The sequence below is a fragment of the Staurois parvus genome, unplaced genomic scaffold (genome assembly GCF_062004578.1).
Source record: "Staurois parvus isolate SC_StPar_1 unplaced genomic scaffold, SC_StPar_1.0 ptg000494l, whole genome shotgun sequence".
Classification (NCBI taxonomy): Eukaryota; Metazoa; Chordata; class Amphibia; order Anura; family Ranidae; genus Staurois; species Staurois parvus.
Genome location: NW_028318290.1, coordinates 849,593 through 873,077, shown reverse-complemented (window position 1 = coordinate 873,077; position 23,485 = coordinate 849,593). Strand labels below are relative to the sequence as shown.

The 23,485-nt window shown below is 46.9% G+C and overlaps 1 protein-coding gene across 1 annotated transcript in view; it reads left to right on the top strand.

The window, feature by feature from the left end:
* Nucleotides 1-23,485, top strand: part of LOC149452141 (uncharacterized) — a 408,968-nt gene that overhangs the window by 93,893 nt on the left and 291,590 nt on the right. The gene's annotated exons all lie outside the window — the stretch shown is intronic.

Sequence of the window (23,485 nt, the reverse complement as noted above, 5' to 3'; positions counted from 1 at the left end):
CAGCCATTGGACAACTGCTGGAAGCACTCCTTCTACCCATTCAAGTGGCTATTCTGAAGGTAAAAGCTCATGGGAAATTAAACTCTTCAGAAGCCAAAGGCAATAATCTGGCGGCAAAACGAGCGGCCATGGGATCACCAGAAATGGAAGGAGAGGTGACCGGAGAGTGGGAACCAATATTCACCTTACAGACCATACCTGTGGACAGAAGCTACCTCAAGGAATTCCAAGAAGCAGCAAGTTCAGAAGAAAAAGAAAGCTGGAGATGGAGAGGAGCTATTCTCAAAGACGGTCTGTTTGAGTGCAACAAGAGGCTTTGTTTACCCAAGAATATGTTTCCAGCTGTAGTCCAGTGGGCACACGGAGCAGCCCATCTGTCAAAGAGCCTCATGAACTCTTTTATCAACAAGTACGATATAGCGCCTGGAATCACCACATTGACGAACAATTTTTGCAGAACATGTGCCATCTGTCCAAAAATGCAATCCGGGACGCACAGAGAAGACACTACAGAAACACTTGGCCAAACCCCTATACCCTTTTCATAGGATACAAATTGACCATATCCAGATGCCAAAGAGTGGGTGGTTGAGTACACCCTAGTGGTGTTGGACATGTTTTCCAGTTGGCCAGAGGCCTTTGCTGTAACTAACATGACTGCTAAAACAACTGCGAAGAAACTCCTCACTGAGGTTGTATGCAGATATGGGCTTCCAAAGGTGATAGAGAGTGACCAGGGCCCCGCCTTCACAGCTTCAGTAAGCAATGAAATATGGGCGGCATTAGGAGTCACTCTGGCGTTCCATACCCCCTATCACCCCCAAAGTAGTGAAAAAATAGAAAGAATGCTAAAAAATGGCCCAAGAGACTGGCATGAGTTGGCCAGACAGTCTGTTTATTGCCCTATTTAGTGTCAGATACACACCAAGAGGAGAACACTCCCTATCCCCTTATGAGATTTTGTTTAGCTCAGCCCCCAGACTTGGTTGTTATTTTCCAGAACAGTTGCAATTACAATGTGATGTGTTAACTGATTATGTGACTGTATTATCACGTGAATTAACCCGTATCCATGTCCAAGTGTTTTCTCCATTCCAGATTCTGAGTCAGATACAGGAACTCACAGCCTATTACCCGGAGATTGGGTATTAGTAAAGACATTTATGAGGAAACATTCCCTTGAGCCAAGATATGATGGTCCATTCCAAGTTCTGCTGACCACAGCCCCTTCTGACAAGGTGGCCAGGAAGAACACTTGGATACACGCCTCCCACTGCAAGAAAGTCCCGAACCCTGAGGGAAAGGCGTCATCTACACCATGACAACTATGTTGTATATCCTTTTTCTAATGAGTCTGACAGAGGCTCAACAGGTGGATATCACCGAAATATAGGTGACACCACTATATTTTGGTACAACTCATCCAACACTCATGTAGCTATTTACACCTTTGATTTCTGTAGTATAGATCCCATGTGGTGCTATGACCATAATCTATATGATCTTGACACAACGAGCATGTTCCGATAGTAGTGACCAGGTATACATATGTGTCATGGATGATTACTGGGGACCAAAAGATTAGAATAAGATTGGAAGGGATTTGGACTGGTGAGTATGCCCTTGCAAAGGTCATTATGCCTCTCCACATCCTAGCAGAAAATACCCCTGACCCAACGCCTGGCCGTAGGAGGAAACGAAAAGCTCCTTCTGGTAGTTTTGACCCACATGTGTATATAGATGCCATTGGAGTCCCAAGGGGGGTGTCTAATAAATTTAAAGCCAGAGACCAAGTAAAGCAGGCTTCGAATCCCTGATTCCCATGATAACTGTTAATAAAAATGTAGATTAGATAAATTACATATACTACAACCAACAGAGGTTTGTGAATTACACCAGGGATGCCCTCCAAGGAATCGTTGACCAGTTAGCCCCTACATCCTACATGACATTCCAGAATAGAATGGCTCTGGACATGATTCTAGCAGAAAAAGGAGGTGTCTGTAAAATGATAGAAGGAACCGGAACATGTTGTACATATATTCCTGACAATGCTGGCTCGAATGGTAAGGTTACTCTGTCTATGAAGAAATTGGAAGATCTGTCAGTTGAGTTGAAAAAGAATTCAGGGATCACAGACTTGTGGGATCAATATTTCAGTTGGATGAGTGGGTGGCAAAAGATACTTGCCCAAATAGGGGTAACTGTACTAATAATTCTGATTCTCCTGGTCCTGGTTGTATGCTGTGTTATACCATGTGTGAGGAAATTGATGAGCAAAGCTGTAGACAACAGAACACCTACCTTCCTGAACCAAGAGCAAGAGGATCTCCATATGATAGATGAAGAAAAACCTTATACCCCATTACGGTCCCTCTCCGCCAATAGTAATCTCACAATTTTGTAGGGATAGCATCTGACTTCCTTATGTACAAAGTCTGTGGCAAGGGGGGTGATGAAATAGTCATCACCTGTCTAACGTGCAGCATAAAAGAGTTCCAAGGTACATAAGGACAGATGAGCGAGGTCTTATAGGGACAGATGAGCGAGGTCTTATAGGGACAGAGTAAAATAGTCATTTTAATTGGGGACTGTGATGGATTTGGTAAAATGCCTATTTCATTTCCTATTGAATATATATATATACGCTATTTCTATAAGTTTTATAAATATTTACTTTTATACTTTAATACATATGTTGTGTGAATATTTTCTGCCTGCTGGGCTTTGTGGTACTATAAGAAATCCTTGCTTAAGAAATGTCTGCTCACACACACAGACCCCCTCCCACCGTGTGATTTGGGAAACAAAGAATGTTTTTCTTCTCTATGAGATAAGACTGAAGAAGATCACACCTATACCATGACGGAGATTGTTTTCGTGTGGAAATGACCAATCAAAGACTAATATAATGCTTATGCTGTTGTCACATGACTCTCGCATCATTCTGCATATATAAGTTCACTTTCTCATTATAATAAACTAGAAGTATTCATAGACTGAACTTGTGTGTCAGCGTGAGTCCCTTCCAATGTGCGCACATTCCAAAAGCTAGCGTCATAAATTAGGACAGGAACAGATAAGCACTGGATGATTAAGTCCATGACTAAAACACTCGTATAGGGATTGCAGTGTTTGTATAGGGATTGCAATGCTCGTATAGGGATTGCAGTGTTTGTACAGGGATTGCAGTGCTCGTATAGGGATTGCAGTGCTCGTATAGGGATTGCAGTGCTCGTATAGGGATTGCAGTGCTTGTATAGGGAATGGGAATAAAGATATACATGCCACCATTTTTCCATATAGTAAGATGGCGGATTCGATTTCTTGCCCATGATGTGGGACAGAATATAAGGAACCACCTCTCAGACATCTTGATCCCGTGTGAAAAAGTCCAGGAAGTGACAAAACACATTGGGACACGCAACGTCTAACGCACTCACGCAAAACCGGAAGTGTGGTGGTGGCCATTTTGGAAGTGGGAACATGCGGTTCTCTATACATAGGACTACACCTGAGCTGTTCTGAATGCTGGAAGCTGATATTCTTCAATTGTAATGTAAGATATTCAATAAATATTGACTTCTGTTACTATATAGCGCTGATTGTCTCCTATCTCACCTGATGAGGAATATGGAAGAGTGCCAACAGGAACATTAGGAAGCCTGGAGAGTGCGACTATCCCCTGAAAGCCTGTGATTTATTTCCAGAGGGGAATGATCCATTGTTGCACCAGTTGGAGGAGAGCTTTTTAATTGTTCACTATTATTGAGTTTGTAGTGCTCACTATTAGAGATTTGGGTTATTCTCCATTCTCACTATTTGGAGGTGATCACGTTTCATGGTTTGGACTTGGAATGGTCACTCTTCTGATTCTTGTCACGAGTGTATTTACATATTCAGAGATTGATATATTGGTAGAGGAATTGTTTTTTCACGTGTGAGCTCACGGTATGCAGTTGGCATGATACACGGTTCTTTCACTATTTTACATGTATGTTCAGTATAAAGGTAATACACTATCAGAAGTTTATTTTTTTGAGGTTCATGAAGAATTTTGGAATTTCCATACTGGATGATTAAAGATGATACGAGTTTGCTTTGGAATTTGGAAAGACATCTTTACAGAGACATTTTGGACATTTATTTTTTGGGACATTTAGTTTGATATATAATTTTTTGGGATTTTTAATTTTATTTTACAATTTATTTTTTTATTTTATTGTATATTGGGATAGATTCATCTATGTTTAAAGAAGAGTTTAGTTACATGTTCATTCATGTACCGTATTGCATGACCGCGCAATTGTCAGTAACACAAGTGCAGCGCTGTATAGTAAAACAATGGTGTAAATTCCATTATCTCTCCCATAGTTTGTAGACGCTATAACTATCACACAAAGCAATCAATATACACTTATTGGGATTTTTTACCAAAAACATGGAGCAGAATACATTTTGGCCTAAATTTATAACTAACTTTAAGTTTACTATATATTTTTATAGCCAAAAGTAAAAAATTTTTTTTTTTTTCAAAATTTTTGGTCTTTTTTTGTTTATAGCGCAAAAAATAAAAAGCGCACAGGTCATCAAATACCTCCGACAGAAAGCTCTATTTGTGTGAAAAAAAGGACATAAATTTCGTTTGGGTGCAGCATTGCATGACCGCGCAATTATCAGTTGAACTAGTGCAGCGCCGAAAGCAAAAAGAGGTCTGGTCAGGAAGGGGGGTAAATCCTCAGGAGGGGGAGGGGTTAAACTCTCCGGTATCTTCCCAACTATAGAAGTTACACTAACAGCTCTATAATTACTTGGGAAAGATTTTGTCCCCTTTATAAATATTGGCCCCACATTGGCCTTACACCAATCCAGTGGTACTATGCCAGTCATTAAAGAGTCCCTAACAATGAGAAACAATGGCTGTGAGATGACAGAGCTGAATTCTGTAAGGCCCCGTGGGTGTCTGCCATCCGGTCCAGGGGCTTTATTCACCTTTATTCTGTATAAATATTTCTGGATCATATCAATTGTGAGCCAATGTGGATCATCTGGGGGGTGTCAGTACCACCCCCCATTATGGACAAGAGCCCCCCCATGCTCCTTTGTATACACAGAGCTGAAGAAGGGATTTCATACATTGTCCTTCTCTTTGTCCCCCCCCCCTCTAGATGGTTCTGTAAAGGGCCTACATGCTGGGACCGGACCTTTCTACTATTCATATATTGGAGGAATGTTTTGGGGTCGTCCTGATATCTTTCTGTCGTTTGTTTTCAGTTTTTGCCTTTATTTCCTTTTTGCATCTTCTGTTCTATTCTTTGTAATGTGTAAACGATGATCGCGTTCCTTCATTGTTATATTTAATAAAAGCTCTTTTCTTATTATCTATAACTTTTGTAACTTTGGCCGTAAGCCACATAGGTTGGATTTGTAGCCTTTTATACTTGTTGCCCATGGGAATATATTTTGCAGTGCAGTCACATACAGTCTTTTTGAAGAACTCCCATTTCTGTGTTGTGTTCATTGTGATGCCAATATTCCCTCCCAGGGATATTAGCTCTCTTAAAGTTGAGCGTTTTTATTTTCCCGTATGTGCTCGCTGTTTACAGCTAACAATAAATGAAATCATGTTATGGTCACTGCTACCCAGATGTTCTTTTATATGGACATTCGTAATAAGCTCTTCATGGTTTGAGATGACTATGTCCAGTAGAGCATCATTCCTAGTTGGGGCCTCTATGAACTGGACCATAAAATTGTCCTGTAGTAAGTTTATTTATTTTTGCCCTTTAACTGTTCCTGCAGTACCATTACTCCAGTCACTTTCTGGGTCGTTACCATCCCCCATTATTATCACTGTCCCAGCCCTTGCAGCCCTTTCCATCTGTGTGAGGAGCTGAGTCTCCACCTCCTCATTAACACTGGGAGGCCTATAACAAACTTCAATGATGACCTTTGTAGTACCGCCCCCCATGTGCAGTTCCACCCATAATCCTTCAGCCTCATCACACTCTCCATCAACTAGGTCCTCTTTCACACTCGCTCTGAGATCACTTCTCACATAGAGACAGACACCACCACCTTTCCTATTTCCCCCGTCTCTCCGAAAGAGAACCTAGCCAGGAATATGAATGGCCCAGTCATGTGAGGAATGAAGCCAAGATTCAGCAATACCAATTCAATCCTAGTTCTCTTCATGCACCAAACCTTCCAACTCACCTATTGTGCTGGGCACACTTCTGGTATTGGGGAACAAACACTTTCATTCACTGACACCTTATCCATTCACCGACACCTTGTCCATTCACTGACACCTTGTTCATTCACTGACACCATGTTCACACGGATTTTGTGTATCTTTTATTTTCCTACAAATGCTACCAATTCCACTGGTTGTTTGTAACATGGGAACCTTCTTATCATCTGCCATAGCCCTCCCCCCATTCCATCCCCTAGGGGTATTGACCCCTGTCTGATCTGTCTACCTCTTTATAATCCCAGATGTACAGGAAGACAGGACTTCAGTGAGGAACATTTCCCTCACTCTGGACAGGAAAGTGGCTTCACCCCCATGTGAGTTCTCTGATGTCTGTAAAGATTGGACTTATCTGAAAAACATTTTCCACACTCAGGACAAGAATATGGCTTTTCCCCCGTGTGAGATCTTTGATGTGTGTAAAGATGGGACTTCACTGAAAAACATTTCCCGCATTCAGGACAGGAATATGGCTTCTCTCCCATGTGAGATCTCTGATGTCTGTAAAGGCTGGACTTCAATGAAAAGCAATTGCCACACTCAGGACAGGAATACGGCTTCTCACCTGTATGAAATTGCTGATGTCTATAAAGATTGGACTTCTGTGAAAAACATTCCCCACACTCAGAACAGGAATACGGCTTCTCTCCCGTGTGAGATCTCTGATGTCTGTAAAGGCTGGACTTCAATGAAAAGCAATTGCCACACTCAGGACAGGAATACGGCTTCTCACCTGTATGAAATTGCTGATGTCTATAAAGATTGGACTTCTGTGAAAAACATTCCCCACACTCAGGACAGGAATACGGCTTCTCCCCCGTGTGAGATCTCTGATGTGTGTAAACATTACACTTCACTGAAAAACATTTCCCGCACTCAGGACAGGAATACGGCTTCTCCCCTGTGTGAGATCTCTGATGCTTGCAAAGGTAGGACATCAGTGAAAAACATTTCCCACACTCAGCACAGGAATATGGCTTCTCCCCCATGTGAGACCTTTTATGCACATTAAGACGGCATTCATAAAGGAAACCCTTCCCGCACTCAGTACAGGAGAATGTCTTCCCTGTTGGAAGGCCGGCCTGGTCCCGCACAGTCTGAGGTTCCTCAGGATATGAGGAATCCGATGGTCCATCTACACTGGGTGGTGCCGGATGGACATTGGAAGGAGTCGGGTTTTCTCCTGGACTATACTGTGTGATGTCCTCATCTTCTACTTTCCAGTCTGGAGACAAAGTGAGACAATCCTCGGAGGTTTTCCTCATCTCCCGGCCATGGACTAAAATACAAAGACAAAGAGGATTACTAGACAGGAGCTGATTGGTTCCCCCAAACCAGGACTCCACCCACATCAGGCAGCTTGGTCTTTGAGGAGCTTACAATTCCACCCTCAAGGGAACTAGGAAATGGCTCCTCTGATCTCCTACCAGGTCATTTCTTTATTCATGGACCTTAGTCACAGAGTGAGGAAACAACCAGAACTGTCTTTTATAGGAGGGACAGTGATGAGGGGATTATAGGACGAGGGTCCCCACCCCCTCTATCACTCATCGCCATCTTCCCAACACAAGAAGTACTGCACTTCCTTATTTAGTCCATGATTTAGTCATGAAGAACAGCGGGGCTGAGCCCCACCAGAGGTCAGAGAGTGAGGATGGGGGGAGAACAACCAAGATGAAGACTGGACTGATCCTGAAGACCACCATCATTGGGGTATTGACTCCTCCCTCATTATCACTGTTTAAGGGTCCAAAGTTGGAGGATGTTATCACATTATTATCACCATGTAAAAGTCTGTGCTCCAATCACATCATCCGATATAAAATGTCCAGCTGGGAGGAAATGGGGGGAACAAAAGAGAATCCATATTATGTGTATATATAGCAGTGGGGGCAGGGGGGAGAGCAGAAGTCATGACTATGGAATGTACAACACAGAGTATATAGTGCAGGGGTCAGGAGGATGTAATGTACAACATAGAGTATATAGTGCAGGGGTCAGGAGTATGTAATGTACAACATAGAGTATATAGTGCAGGGGTCAGGAGTATGTAATGTACACTATATAGTATATAGTGCAGAGGTCAGTAGCATGTAATGTACAACAAAGTATATAGTGCAGGGGTCAGGAGTATGTAATGTACAACATACAGTATATAGTGCAGGGGTCAGCGGTATGTAATGTACAACATAGAGTATACAGTGCAGGGGTCAGGAGTATGTAATGTACAACATAGAGTATACAGTGCAGGGGTTAGGAGGATGTAATGTACAACATAGAGTATATAGTGCAGGGGTCCGGAGTATGTAATGTACAACATAGAGTATATAGTGCAGGGGTCAGGAGGATGTAATGTACAACATAGAGTATATAATGCAGGGGTGAAGAGTATGTAATGCACAACAGAATATATAGTTCAGGTGTCAGGAAAATGTAATGTACAACATAAAATATATAGTGAAGGGGTCATGAGAATGTAATGTACAACATAGAGTATATAGTGCAGGGGTCAAGAGAATGTAATGTACATCATAGAATATACTGTGCAGGGGTCAGGAGTATGTAATGTACAACAGAGTATATAGTGCAGGGTCCAGGAGTATGTAATGTACAATATTGTGAGGGGAGTGACTTTGGGTGGGGGGCACAGCCTCCTTTGGAGTGGTGGGGAGACCCCTGCTGCAGCTCCCCATATCCCTCTTATGTGTAAATCACCCTGTGCCTGTTAGGCGTACAGGGTGGAATGTCCTAGTATTGTGTAGACATGTATAGGTGGGGTGTGGGGGTTGTTCATTGTTTACTGTCATGTGGTTTCTCCATTGTTCTATTGTGTCTTCCTTGACAGCAAACTATTATGGGATGTATGTGTTCCTGTATTGTCTATTGCCACATGGTGTATCCCATTTTTCTATTGTGTGTGTATTGTCTACTGCCACATGGTGTATCCCATTGTTCTATTGTGTGTGTATTGTCTACTGCCACTGGGAGTATCCCATTGTTCTATTGTGTGTGTATTGTCTACTGCCACTGGGAGTATCCCATTGTTCTATTGTGTGTGTATTGTCTACTGCCACTGGGAGTATCCCATTGTTCTATTGTGTGTGTATTGTCTACTGCCACTGGGAGTATCCCATTGTTCTATTGTGTGTGTATTGTCTACTGCCACATGGTGTATCTCATTGTTCTATGGTGTGTCTTGGTTTGGTGGGGGGTGTTTCCAGCAGCCCTTCCCCCTGATGGGATGGCCTGCTGATGTGTTTCCTGTTACTGGTTGTATTTCCCCGCCCTGTGTATATCTTGTGTTTGTGTTAAAATAAAGCAGTCTCACTTCCTGTCTTAAGAAGAGTCTGGTGCTGTCTATTTCCTGTATGGTCAGCGGTGGTGTCCATGGATAATGTTCGGACAGGGAAGCGAGAGTCTAACGGAAATACCTTAGCGCATTCAGGGTCCGGTTCCGTTACAAATATAAATTATACAGTATATATAAAGTGTAAATGTGAACGCAATATTAAAAGTGGAAAAAAAGCAGCCAGCATATAAAGGTAAAACCTCAACACCTTAAAATGATAAATAGAAATAAATATGCAGCGCTAAAAACATATATCTTATAAAGGTAAGGGGGGCGCATGCGTGACCAGGACAGGTGATGGCCGTGTTCCTCTGAGGCTCCCTGCTTCCCTGGCCTTAGCGACTCACCCATGGCTCAGCGTCGGCCTCCGAGCGTCCCTGGGTGAGTCACCTCAGCTTTGCACCCGGCCCCCACGATAAGGGAAGAGACAATGGGGAAGATCGGGCGCTGGAAGCCCCCCTCTCGCCGAGTGACCCGCGGCCATCCCTGCTGTAGCGGTTCCTCACCAGGCTGCAATCCCCGGCCTCTATTACAGCTGAGACCCGGAGAACGAGCTCCGGGCCCCCAGTGGTGGCCGGAGGTACTGCAGCCACCAGCTCTACAGTGCAGCCAGCATCCCCTGCATCCCCACGGTCCCCTAACCCCCAGATGAAGGATCCCGAGCCCCTGACACTGGTAGGGGGGGCAATAGAACACCCTTCGTTGAGCCATCCTCCCACTGTTCCTTCCACTCCTCACTCCTCATCTTCTCTCACGGTGTTTGCGTTGGAGGAAAAACGTCAAGTTTTTTTACGCAACATTACCGCCTCTATATCCACCGAAGTGGGCAAATTGGCTTTGGATCTTCGAGGGGAAATAGCTCAGATCGGTGAGCGTGCGGATCAATTGGAGAACAAATTTGATGAATTGGTGCAATATGTCCATGTCTGTCAGGGCAGGAACGATGGAATGGGCAGGCAGGCCTATGGTACGGTCACGCTGCGACTGACGACAGCCACTACCCACAGACCAGAGTCCCTCAGGGCGCGGAGTCTAAGCCCCAGGCTACCCTTCACCAGGGCCCCTGATGGTGGTGATGGACTTGACGCAGCCTGAGACCAGGTCGCGGCCCCCGAGTGACCCCAGCTGCGATAACGACTGCCGCCAATGGCGTACAGCTGGTGGGAGCTAGATGGGAACACGAGTAGAGTAGTCAGACAAGCCGGGTCAATAACAATGGAGCAGACAGTACTAGACGGTAGGCAAAGAAGACTCAGGTCACGGGCCGGGTTCAACAACGGGAGGTCAGATAAAGGGTTAACGCAGAGAGTAGTCTTGTCCAAGCCGAGTCGGTTACCAGGAGAGCAATGGGAACAACACAAGAGCTTGCAACAGGGCAACATACAGGACACAAGTGCAGAGCACACTTGCAGACAGCAGGTTTAAATGTGCTCAACCACACCCTTCTGAGGAGGAGCCGCAGAAGCCTGAAGGCATAAAGGTTCCCACCATGCTTTGCAGAAAACCAAGATGGAGGCCAGCTCATGGAGATGCACAGGCTCTGAAGAAAGGTAGGACCTTGGCAGTACCTCCTCCTCAAGGGCCCCTCCCCCTCCGTGGCTCCACAAAAGGTTTCTGAGGAAATCGGGCGTGAAAAGCGCGGAGGAGGGCAGGAGCATGAACATCCGCGGAAGGAACCCAGGAACGTTCCTCGGGACCATAACCATGCCAATGGACCAAAAACTGTACCCGACCGCGGACAAACCGAGAATCCAAGATGCGGCTCACCTCATACTCCTCATGACCGTCGACCCTGATAGGACGAGGACGAGGCAGAGAGGCAGTAAAGCGATTACAGATCAGAGGTTTCAACAGGGATACGTGGAAGACATTGGAGATGTGCATCCCAGGAGGAAGAGCAAGGGCATAGGCAACCGGGTTCACCCTGCGAAGAATGCGGAAAGGACCAACAAAACGGGGGGCCAGCTTTGGTGTGGGCACCCGAAGCTTGAGGTTGCGAGTGGACAACCACACCCGATCTCCGACCTGGTATGAGGGAGCGGGCAACCGTCTACGATCAGCCTGGAGCTTCTGGCGCTGTGCTGAGTCCTTCAAGGACCTCTGAATCTGCCCCCATGAGGAGCGCAGAGCAGCCAGGTGGTTATCCACAGCCGGAATGTCCTGTGGAGAGAACAACTCAGGCAATACAGCGGGTTGGAACCCATAGTTGGCCATGAAGGGGGACATCCCAGAGGAGGAGTTGACAGCCGAGTTTCTCGCAAACTCTGCCCATGGCAGGAGATCGGCCCAGTTGTCCTGATGATCCGATATATAGCAACGAAGGAATTGTTCCAGGGCCTGGTTGGAACGCTCCGCAGCCCCATTGGACTGAGGGTGGTAGGCCGAAGAGAAGGAAAGCTCGATACCCAACTGGGAGCAGAAGGCGCGCCAGAACCTGGACACAAACTGGCTCCCACGGTCCGAGACAATCACCTTGGGCAACCCGTGCAAGCGAAAGATCTCCTTGGCGAAAACCGTAGCCAGTTCCTGTGCAGTCGGCAATTTCTTGAATGGAACGCAATGGCACATCTTAGAAAAACGATCGATCACCATAAGAATGACCGTATGACCTTGAGACGCAGGAAGATCCACAATAAAATCCATTCCCAGGTGTGACCAGGGACGCTCCCCATTGGGAATGGGTTGCAGAAGGCCCAATGGAAGGTGCCGAGGAGATTTATTCTGGGCACAGACCGAACAAGCTGCTACATATGAGGCGATGTCGGAACGGAGAGATGGCCACCAGAATAACCGAGAAACGACCCAGGACAATTGGTTCCTACCAGGATGACCGGCAGTCTTGGCATTATGGTAGGTACGTAGCAAGCGGGTACGCAATCCCTCAGGTACAAAACATCTTCCAGCAGGTCTCTCAGGGGGAGCGTTAGTTTGAGCCGCCAAAATCTGCTCCCCAAGGGGAGAAGTCAGGTTGGTACGAATGGCAGCCAGGATCTGGTTTGGAGGAATGACCGAGGTCGGCTCAGTGTCCTCCCTGGACAGCTCAGAGTATTGCCGCGACAAGGCATCAGCCCTGACATTCTTGGAACCAGGCAAGTAAGAGACCACATAGTTAAAACGTGACAAAAACAGAGCCCACCTGGCCTGACGGGGTGTCAACCTCTTAGCCTCCGAGAGATATGTGAGGTTCTTGTGGTCAGTGAGAACTAGGACCGGGACCACAGAACCCTCAAGCAGGTGCCTCCATTCCTTGAGAGCCAGAATAATGGCCAACAACTCCCTGTCTCCAATCTGGTAGTTGCACTCTGCAGAGGAAAGCTTCTTGGAGTAGAACCCACAAGGAAGTAGGGGTCCCTCGGGTGACCGACGCTGGGACAAGAGGGTGCCTACTCCTGTCTCAGATGCATCAACCTCGAGAACAAAAGGCAACCCAGGATTGGGATGAGACAGAATTGGGGCCGAAGTGAAGGCGGCTTTCAGAGCCTTGAAAGCTGAGATGGCCTCGGGTGACCACTCGTGAGGATTACTGCCCTTCTTGGTCAGATCTGAGAGAGGCTTTGCCAATGTGGAAAAGTTCCTGATAAACTTCCGATAATAGTTGGCAAATCCCAAAAAGCGCTGAATGGACCGAAGACCACTGGGAAGAGGCCACTGCAGAACCGCTGAAACCTTCTCAGGGTCCATAGAAAAACCCATCGGGGAAATGATGTAGCCTAAAAAGGCAACCTGGGATTGGTGAAATTCACACTTCTCGAGCTTACAGAAAAGCTCGTTTTCACGTAACCGTTGCAGCACCCGCTTAACATCCTGGATATGAGTCTCCATAGACGCAGAGTAAACCAGGATGTCGTCCAAGTAAACCACCACGCACTGCTGCAACAAGTCACGTAAGACATCGTTAATAAACTCCTGAAAGACCGCGGGTGCGTTACACAACCCAAAGGGCATAACCAGGTATTCATAGTGGCCGGTTCTGGTGTTGAACGCGGTCTTCCACTCATCGCCCTCCTTGATCCGTACGAGGTTGTAGGCAGCCCTAAGGTCGAGCTTAGTAAAGACCGTTGCTCCCTTGAGGCGGTCAAACAACTCGGTGATCAACGGAATAGGATAAGCATTTTTAATCGTGATCCGATTGAGACCCCTAAAATCAATGCAGGGTCTCAGCTCACCTCCCTTCTTTTTCACAAAAAAAAACCCAGCTCCTGCTGGAGACGTAGACTTGCGAATGTGCCCCCGGGAAAGCGCATCCGCAACGTATTCCTCCATGGCCTGATTCTCTGCCACCGAAAGAGGATACACCCTGCCACGCGGAGGAGTAGCACCAGTTTGTAAGGTTATGGCACAATCGTATGGACAATGAGGAGGCAGAGCACCGGCGCGCACCTTGTCAAACACGTCCAGGTACTCCCCATATTCAGTGGGCAGCACAGAGTCCGAGGAGGTGCACAGCACCTTAACCGGACCACGGATGCAACCAGCCCCACACCGTGGTGACCATGAGAGAATCTCGGCCGATCGCCAATCAAAGGTCGGATTGTGCCTCTGAAGCCAGGGATAGCCCAAAACCACGGAGTAGTGCGGGGAAGAAATTACCTGGAAACAGGCCAATTCCCTGTGAACAGCCCCAATAGCTACCTCCACCGGCAGGGTCTCGTGGGTAACCTGCGATGGCTGCAAGGGCCTGCCATCTATTGCCTCGAGAACCAATGGAGTCTCTCGAGCCTGCAGAGGAATGGAGTACTGGGCCGCAAATGAACTGTCCATAAACAAACCGCCAGCCCCAGAGTCTACCAGCGCCTGGGCCGTCACCGAGCCTCCTGCCCAAGAGAGGACAACGGTGATAAGCGGTTTATCTTTACGGGAAACCGGGGACGAGGAAACTCCACCCAAGATCTGCCCCCGACAGGATCTCAGGTGCGGGCGTTTCCCGGACGGACCGGACAGGACTGCCGAAAATGCCCCCCGAGTCCACAGTACAGGCAGCGACCCTCCCGACGCCGAGAGGCCCGCTCCCCCTCGGAAAGGCGAGCAAACCCCAGCTGCATGGGCTCACTACCAGACAAACCATCCCCAGGAGGCGTGGGAGGAGAGGGAGGAACGGGTGGGACAGAAAACGTAGGCGCCAAACGGTTAGGAGGCCTCCGCAGCCGCTCCTTAAATGAAGGCCTCTCTCTGAGCCTGGTGTCAATCAAGATTAGGAAGGAGATGAGTGCCTCTAACTCCACAGGCAGTTCTTTGGCTGCGATCTCGTCCTTCAACGCATCAGAGAGACCATGAGAGAAAGCAGCCACTAGAGCCTCATTGTTCCAACCCACCTCTGCCGCCAAAGTACGAAATTCGATGGCGTACTCGGCAACGGTTCGTGAACCCTGATGCATGGACATGAGCAATTTGGCAGCAGAAGCGGAGCGAGCGGGTACGTCGAATACCGTACGGAAGGAGGCAACGAAACAGGTAAACACGTGAATCACCGGGTCATTCCTCTCCCATAAGGGATTAGCCCAGGCCAAGGCCCTATCAGAGAGCAGCGAGATTAGGAAGCCCACTTTTGCCCTCTCAGTAGGGAAAGCGTGAGGTATTAATTCAAAGTAAATCCCCACTTGGTTAAGAAAACCACGACACTGACTCGGTTCCCCCCCAAAGCGCTGAGGAAGAGGGGCAGAACCAGTCATACCTCTGGGTACCGCGGGTTCCGCAACAGATGCAGAGGTAGGTGCAACAACCGGAGCAACAGTGGGAGAGTCCACCGGAGTAACAACTGACCTAATAGCCCCAGGGGTAAGGTGCGCTGTGCATGCAAGCAGAGCCTGCAACGCCTGAGCGAACTGATCCAACAAGCGATCCTGTTGGTCAAGTCTGGCGAGTAACATAGGGATCGAAGGCGTACCTGCACCGTCAGGATTCATGGCACTTGTGTAATGTCAGGGCAGGAACGCTCGAATGGGCAGGCAGGCCTATGGTACGGTCACGCTGCGACTGACGACAGCCACTACCCACAGACCAGAGTCCCTCAGGGCGCGGAGTCTAAGCCCCAGGCTACCCTTCACCAGGGCCCCTGATGGTGGTGATGGACTTGACGCAGCCTGAGACCAGGTCGCGGCCCCCGAGTGACCCCAGCTGCGATAACGACTGCCGCCAATGGCGTACAGCTGATGGGAGCTAGATGGGATCACGAGTAGAGTAGTCAGACAAGCCGGGTCAATAACAACGGAGCAGACAGTACTAGACGGTAGGCAAAGAATACTCAGGTCACGGGCCGGGTTCAACAACGGGAGGTCAGATAAAGGGTTAACGCAGAGAGTAGTCTTGTCCAAGCCGAGTCGGTTACCAGGAGAGCAATGGGAACAACACAAGAGCTTGCAACAGGGCAACATACAGGACACAAGTGCAGAGCACACTTGCAGACAGCAGGTTTAAATGTGCTCAACCACACCCTTCTGAGGAGGAGCCGCAGAAGCCTGAAGGCATAAAGGTTCCCACAATGCTTTGCAGAAAACCAAGATGGAGGCCAGCTCATGGAGATGCACAAGCTCTGAAGAAAGGTAGGACCTTGACACCCCTGTACACTGCCCAACTGATTCCTTTACACTCTTCTGCTGACCTCCCATCCTGTGCCCTACTGACCCCTGTACACTGCCCAACTGATTCCTTTACACATTTCTGCTGACCTCCCATTCTGTGCCCTGCTGACCCCTGTACACTGCCCAACTGATTCCTTTACACTCTTCTGCTGACCTCCCATCCTGTGCCCTACTGACCCCTGTACACTGCCCAACTGATTCCTTTACGCTCTTCTGCCACCTTCTCATCCTGTGCCCTGCTGACCCCTGTACACTGCCCAACTATTGCCTTACACTCTTCTGCTGACCTCCCATCCTGTGCCCTGCTGACCCCTGTACACTGCCCAACTATTCCTTTACACATTTCTGCTGACCTCCCATCCTGTGCCCTGCTGACCCCTGTACACTGCCCAACCGATTCCTTTACACTCTTCTGCTGACCTCCCATCCTGTGCCCTGCTTACCCCTGTACACTGCCCATCTGATTCCTTTACACATTTCTGCTGACCTCCCATCCTGTGCCCTGCTGACCCCTGTACACTGCCCAACCGATTCCTTTACACTCTTCTGCGGACCTCCCATCCTGTGCCCTGCTTACCCCTGTACACTGCCCATCTGATTCCTTTACACATTTCTGCTGACCTCCCATCCTGTGTCCTGCTGACCCCTGTACACTGCCCAACTGATTCCTTTACACTCTTTTTCTGACCTCCCATCCTGTGCCCTGCTGACCCCTGTACACTGTCCATCTGATTCCTTTACACATTTCTGCTGACCTCCCATCCTGTGCCCTGCTGACCCCTGTACATTGCCCAACTGATTCCTTTACACTCTTCTGCTGACCTCCCATGCTGTGCCCTGCTGACCCCTGTACACTGCCCAACTGATTCCTTTACATTCTTCTGCCGACCTCCCATCCTGTGCCCTGCTGACCCCTGTACACTGCCCAACTGATTCCTTTACACTCTTCTGCCGACCTCCCATCCTATGCCCTGCTGACCCCTGTACACTGCCCAACTGATTCCTTTACAGTTTTCTGCTGACCTCCCATCCTGTGCCCTGCTGACCCCTGTACACTGCCCAACTGATTCCTTTACAGTTTTCTGCTGACCTCCCATCCTGTGCCCTGCTGACCCCTGTACACTGCCTGTAAGGAAATATGTCTTATTAACTGGCATACATTTTGTATAATGCCTCCATTTTTAGATGTGTGAACAGTTATTTTGTTTTTGTAACTTCTCTCTTGTTTCCTTAGATTAGTTTCATTTCTGTAAAAGGAACTACCTTATGCTGTATGGTATCCCTCAACTATTTGCACTTTCTGTTCTTCACGTAACTATATTGATAAGAATGGAATGTTTCATTGGTCATCCTGAGATTAAGCCACGCCTACTGAGTTCTGTATAACTGTTCTTGTCATGCATCAAACTTTCAGAGATTTAGCTTGCAGACTTCGGTGTCAGAGCTTTATTTCTCCTAGGCCTGGTGGGTAAAATAATGTGGACAGGGGGCTCAGACATAGGTTGAATCCTTGCAATCTGGTTTCGGGAAGTGGGATTAAAGGTGTGGATGGTCAGGTAAGCTGAGCCAGTCTTAGTTTTACCTGGATTGTCCCCCTTTAAAGACCCCGGGATAGTAGCCCAAGTTTCCATTTGAGATTGTTGGATCTCACGGAGGGTCTTTGAGGTGGGTCCTCAAAGGGAATTCAGAGATTTTGGAACCTATGGGGAAATATTTCCAAGGCAGGTATAATTGTGAATTCACAGGAGTCCTCATTTATTTTTGCCATTGTAGAAGTATAAGTGCTTATTTGCTGCATGTTAAGAAACTGTTAAGTAGTACTTTGTGTTACAGTACAGGGATATTACAAGGGCCGTACTTTTAAGTGTGAAATTCCTGAAATGTTGAGAAGGCTTTGTAGGTGTTACAGCCTCTCCACTTCAGAGAATAAGTACTGATACTGTAATATTTATTGCTTTGCCTAACCGCTGATTTTTGCTTTAAGCAGGTATATCTAAGGTGAGAGATCTACCCAAAGCTTGTGCATAAAGTGTTAAGTGATATTGCTGAAAAAAAAAAAAAAAGAAGAAAAAGACAAAATATCCTGAATTGTCTAGGATAACTTGTAAGGAGTATGTGATAACAGTATACGGGATGAAGTATCTGAAAGCAGCAGGTTTTCACTGGCTGAAATATGTGTCTGGTTACATTCCAGAGCACAGTAATTTGAATCTCCACTCTTAACCCCCCCACGGTCGGCTCCGACAAGTTATACAAAAGTATATTCAGCTTTGCCAAAAAGGGAGGATGATTTTTTTTTCTCCTCAGACCTTCAAGGACAGACATTCACAATCTCCCTTAGTTCAGGCAGAAAAACAGAGTCCTGATAGTACAGAAGTGAGGGGTATAGAAGGGAGGGGAAGAGAAGAGGGAGGAGGAGAAGAGAGCCATACCAGACAAAACATGAAATTAACCACATGCTGCCCAGCCACTGTAGAAATACAATGGCAGGGTGGCACAGCTGGGCAAAACCACATTTTAAAACCAGGTAGGGGCACGCGCGAGGCACGCCGCTGCCCTACCTGTCCCGCCGATCACAGCCGCAGTTGTCAGTCGCCGGGTCACAGCCGGTCATTACCGGCTATCTCCCGGCGATTAGCGGCAATCAGTGACAGAGAGCACAGCTGCAGTAGCTGTGCTTTCTGTCAGTTCCCTGACAGCTCCTGACACGCTGATCGGGACAGAAGAGTTTCTCTCTCTCGATCAGCGTGTCCTGTGCAGTACACACCCCGCCCCCTAGTAAAACACTCCCCTCACACAGTTAACCCTTTCACTGAATAATAAACTTAACCCCTTCCTCCCCAGTGCCATTAGTACAGTGTCAGTGGGTTTTTTTTTGCACTGATCACTGTATTAGTGTCACTGGGGATGTCAGTGACCCCAAGTCAGTTCCCCCCCAGTGTCAGAATGTCCGCAGTCCCGCCATAAGTCGCTGATCGCCGCCATAAGTCACTGATCGCCACCATAAGTCACTGATCACCACCATAAGTCACTGATCACCACCATAAGTCACTGATCACCACCATAAGTCACTGATCACCACCATAAGTCGCTGATCGCCGCCATAAGTCACTGATCGCCACCATAAGTCACTGATCACCACCATAAGTTGCTGATCGCCACCATAAGTCACTGATCACCACCATAAGTCACTGATCACCACCATAATTCGCTGATCGCCGCCATTATTAGTATTAAAAAAAATTAAAAATCCCAGTATTATTCCCGCCATTTGTAAACACTATAACTTTCACGTAAACCAATTAACCACTTGCCTACCAGGCACTTATACCCCCTTCCTTACCAGGCCAATTTTCAGCTTTCAGCGCTGCCGCACTTTGATTGACAATTGCGCGGTCATGCAACATTGTACCCATATGAAATTTTGATCATTTTTTTCTCACAAATAGAGCTTTCTTTTGGTGGTATTTAATCGCCACTGGGCGCTTTACTTTTTGCGCTATAAATTAAAAAATGTGCAAAAAATTTGAAAAAAAAAAAAAAGTTTATTTGTTTCTTTTATAAAATTTTTCAAACAGGTATTTTTTCTCCTTCACTGATTTGCGTTGATGAGGCGGCACTGATGGGCACTGATAGGCGGCACTGATGGGCACTGATAGGCAGCACTAAAGGGCACTGATAGGCAGTACTAATGAGGTGGCACGGATAGGCGGCACTGATAGACAGCACTAATTAGGGGTCACGGATAGGCGGCACTGATATGCAGCACTGATAGGCGGCACTGATAGGTGACACTGATGATGGGTACTGATAGACGGCACTGACTGGCATCACTTCTGGGCACTGACTGGCGGCACTGACTGGCACAACCCTTGGGCACTGACTGGTGGCACTGACTGGCAGCACTGCTGGGCTGCACTGGTGGGTGGCACTGGTGGGCAGCACTGGTGGGTGGGCACAGGTGGGTGGCACTGGTGGGCACAGGTGGGTGGCACTGGTGGGTGGGCACAGGTGGGTGGCACTGCTGGGCACATGTAGGTGGCACTTCTGGGCACAGGTAGGTGGCACTGCAGAGTGGCACAGGTGGGGGCACTGCTGGGCACAGGTGGGGGCACTGCTGGGAATGGGTGGGCGGGGCTAGTGGGCGCACTGCTGGGCGGAACTTGCGGGTGTCACTGCTGGGCACCGATCATCAGGGCACTGATCATCAGTGCCCTGATGATCGGTGCCGATCCCCGCTCTGACAACTGCCGGTTCTCGGCAGTACTTTCCTCACGATCTGACAGCGTGAGGAAAGTGCAGCCGAGAACCGGCACTTGCATTTCCCTGTGATCAGCGTGTCATTGGACACCGCTGATCACGTGGTAAAAGGCCGGTGGGATCGGCCTTTCACCACATCACGTGATCAGCTGTGTCCGTAGGACACAGCGATCACGGAGATCGCCGGGTGCGCGCCCCCTGGGGCGCGCAATAGAGCGCGTTCTGGGAGGACGTCATATGACGTCCACTCAGAACTGGCCGGCCGCGGTGAAGCCGTCATTCGGCTATGCGCGGTCGGCAAGAAGTTAATTTACACGTATTGGGTTTTTTTTTTAGCAAAGACATGTCGCAGAATGCATTTTGGCAGAAATTTATGACTAAATTTGATTTTTAAATTTTTTTTTACTGGACATGTTTTATAGCAAAAAGTCCAAAATATTGTTTTTTTTCCTCAAAATTGTCAGCTTTTTTTTATAGCGCAAAAAAAAAACGCACAGGCGATCAAATACCACCGAAAGAAAGCTCAATTTGTGTGAAAAAAAGGATGTAAATTTCATTTATGTACCGTATTGCATGACCGCACAATTGTCCATTAAACTAGCGAAGTGCTGTATAGCAAAAAAATGGCGTAAATTGCAGTATCTATCCCATAGTTTGTAGACGCTATAACTTCACACAAAGCAATCAATATACACCTATTGGGATTTTTTTTACCAAAAACATGGAGCAGAATACATTTTGGCCTAAATTTATAACTAACTTTGAGTTTACTATATATTTTTTATAGCTGAAAGTAAAAAATATTGTTTTTCTTCAAAATTTTTGGTCTTTTTTTGTTTATAGCATGAAAAATAAAAAGCGCACAAGTGATCAAATACCACCGAAAGAAAGCTCTATTGGTGTGAAAAAATGGATGCAAATTTTGTTTGGAAGCAGCATTGCATGACCGCGCAATTATCAGTTGAATTAGTGCAGCGCCGAGTAGCAAAAAGAGGCGTGGTCATTAAGGGGGGTAAATCCTCAGGAGGGCAAGTGGTTAATAATTGATGGAATTTTGGGATATGAAATGGACTCCGGGTTTGACTGGACAAAGGGGCCTAAAATATATGTTCTAGTTGATCCTGGAACCCAGGCAGCCACTCATGTATGGCTGAAGTAAGACATTAAGAGAAAGGTGTGATAGTAGGTGACAGCCGAGATGGACAGAATATGGAAGAGTAGGAAATTGTTAGCAATTGCTGTAGTTTGTAAGCAAGGGACAAAAGAGACGGTGACAGAGAATGGGAAAAGACTGAGGAATGTTTGGAAGGAAGAAGCTGGGATGGATATGGTTAGTGCAGAAATGGGCATTATATATATATATCCAAACCTTGATGGCGGGATTCAGATTTGAAGTTTTGCTGTTGGTAAGACGGCCTATTTCAAACTGGACAGAGATGGATTCAGGTACATTTGAAAAACAAGTGATGGAGAAAGACGCCGCTGGATGTTTTGAGGTCTCCAAATTTACTAAAAAAGCACATTTTCAGGGGTTACAACATAGTTCTAATCCTATAGAATGAGGTAGCAACAGAAATAGGGGACAAGAGTAGAATGTGAACCTTCAGATGGTATCACTGGGACATGTGCCAAAACCTGGGAAACACCCCCTTTGAGTATTTCAGACTCTCACAGGAAAGGTTTCATAGTGAAACATTCTTTCAAAATCTTATCAGGATGCCCTATGAATTTGCTAGGCAGAGATCTGTTGGGAAAATTCAAGGCCACAATCAGAGTAAGTGAGAAGGGAGTGGTGCACATGGAGTCACCTCACTGTTTTGTGAGCATGGAAGATTTAGACAAAGTGAAGTCTGTGCCAACAGTAAACTAGATGTATATTAACTACAGTAAACTAGATGGTATATTCCCTGTACACCTTACAAGGCCAGACTCAAACCTGGAGTTGGTCCAGTATATCAAAAGCAGTATCCTTTGTCACAAGGAGATTGATGGTACTTACTGTTTAGTGCAAGATCTCAGGGCCATTAACAATCTCATTATTCCAATTGCACCCATCGTCCCAGATGTGCCTTCATGGATTACCTCTATTCCACACGATACACAATATTATACTGTGATCGATATAAGCAAAGTTTTTTTTATTCCGTCCAAGTTGACGAAGAGACACAACTACTGTTAAATTGTATTCTGGCCAACAGTTAACCTGGGCCAGATTACCCCAAGGCTACGTGAATTCTCCAGCTGTATATTCCATGGCCCTCCAAGAATCCTTAAAGGGTTGGGCACCCCACCATGGTTACACGTTGCTCAAGTACGTGGATGACATTATTTTGTTTATCCAACAGGGAGGCTTGTAGGCAGGACAGTATATCTCTGTTAAATTTTCTGGATACAAAGGGACACAAGGTGGCAAGGCATAAGGTACAATGTTGTCAAATTCAGTGGATTACTTGGGTTTCACTTTGTCACAAGGCACCAGAATGGTGAATCAGTCCAGGATCCTAGTCATTACAGGTCTGCCCCACCCAAAAACTAAAAAGGAAATGTTCTCCTTCCTTGGTATGGTCAACTATTGTTGCCAATGGATACCTGACTGCTCCCATTGTGACAACATACTCAGGCAGCACACTAAGGCTGAGGCTTCAGACCTTACTGAGTGGGACGAAGTATCCACCAATGCCTACCAAATCTTGAGGTCCTCGCTAGTTTCCTCTCCTGCTCTGGGTTTTGATGTTTAGTTTCATGTGTATGCTCATGATAATTGTAAAACCATGATGGTTGTGGTCACTCAGGATCATGGAGGACACATGAGGCAAGTAGCCCATTTTTCAAAAGTAGTGCCAAGTCCGGTACAAGGCATGTCGGCATGTCTGAGAGCCCTGGCCATCAGTGCCATGGCAGTAGAGGACTTAATGAGTGTGACTCTGGGACATAAAACCATCCTTCATATTGCACATCATGTTCTGCATGTCCTTAAGAACCTCACTACGCAGCACATGACAGCACAAAGGGAAAGTGGTTATGAAGTGATTTTGACATAAACTG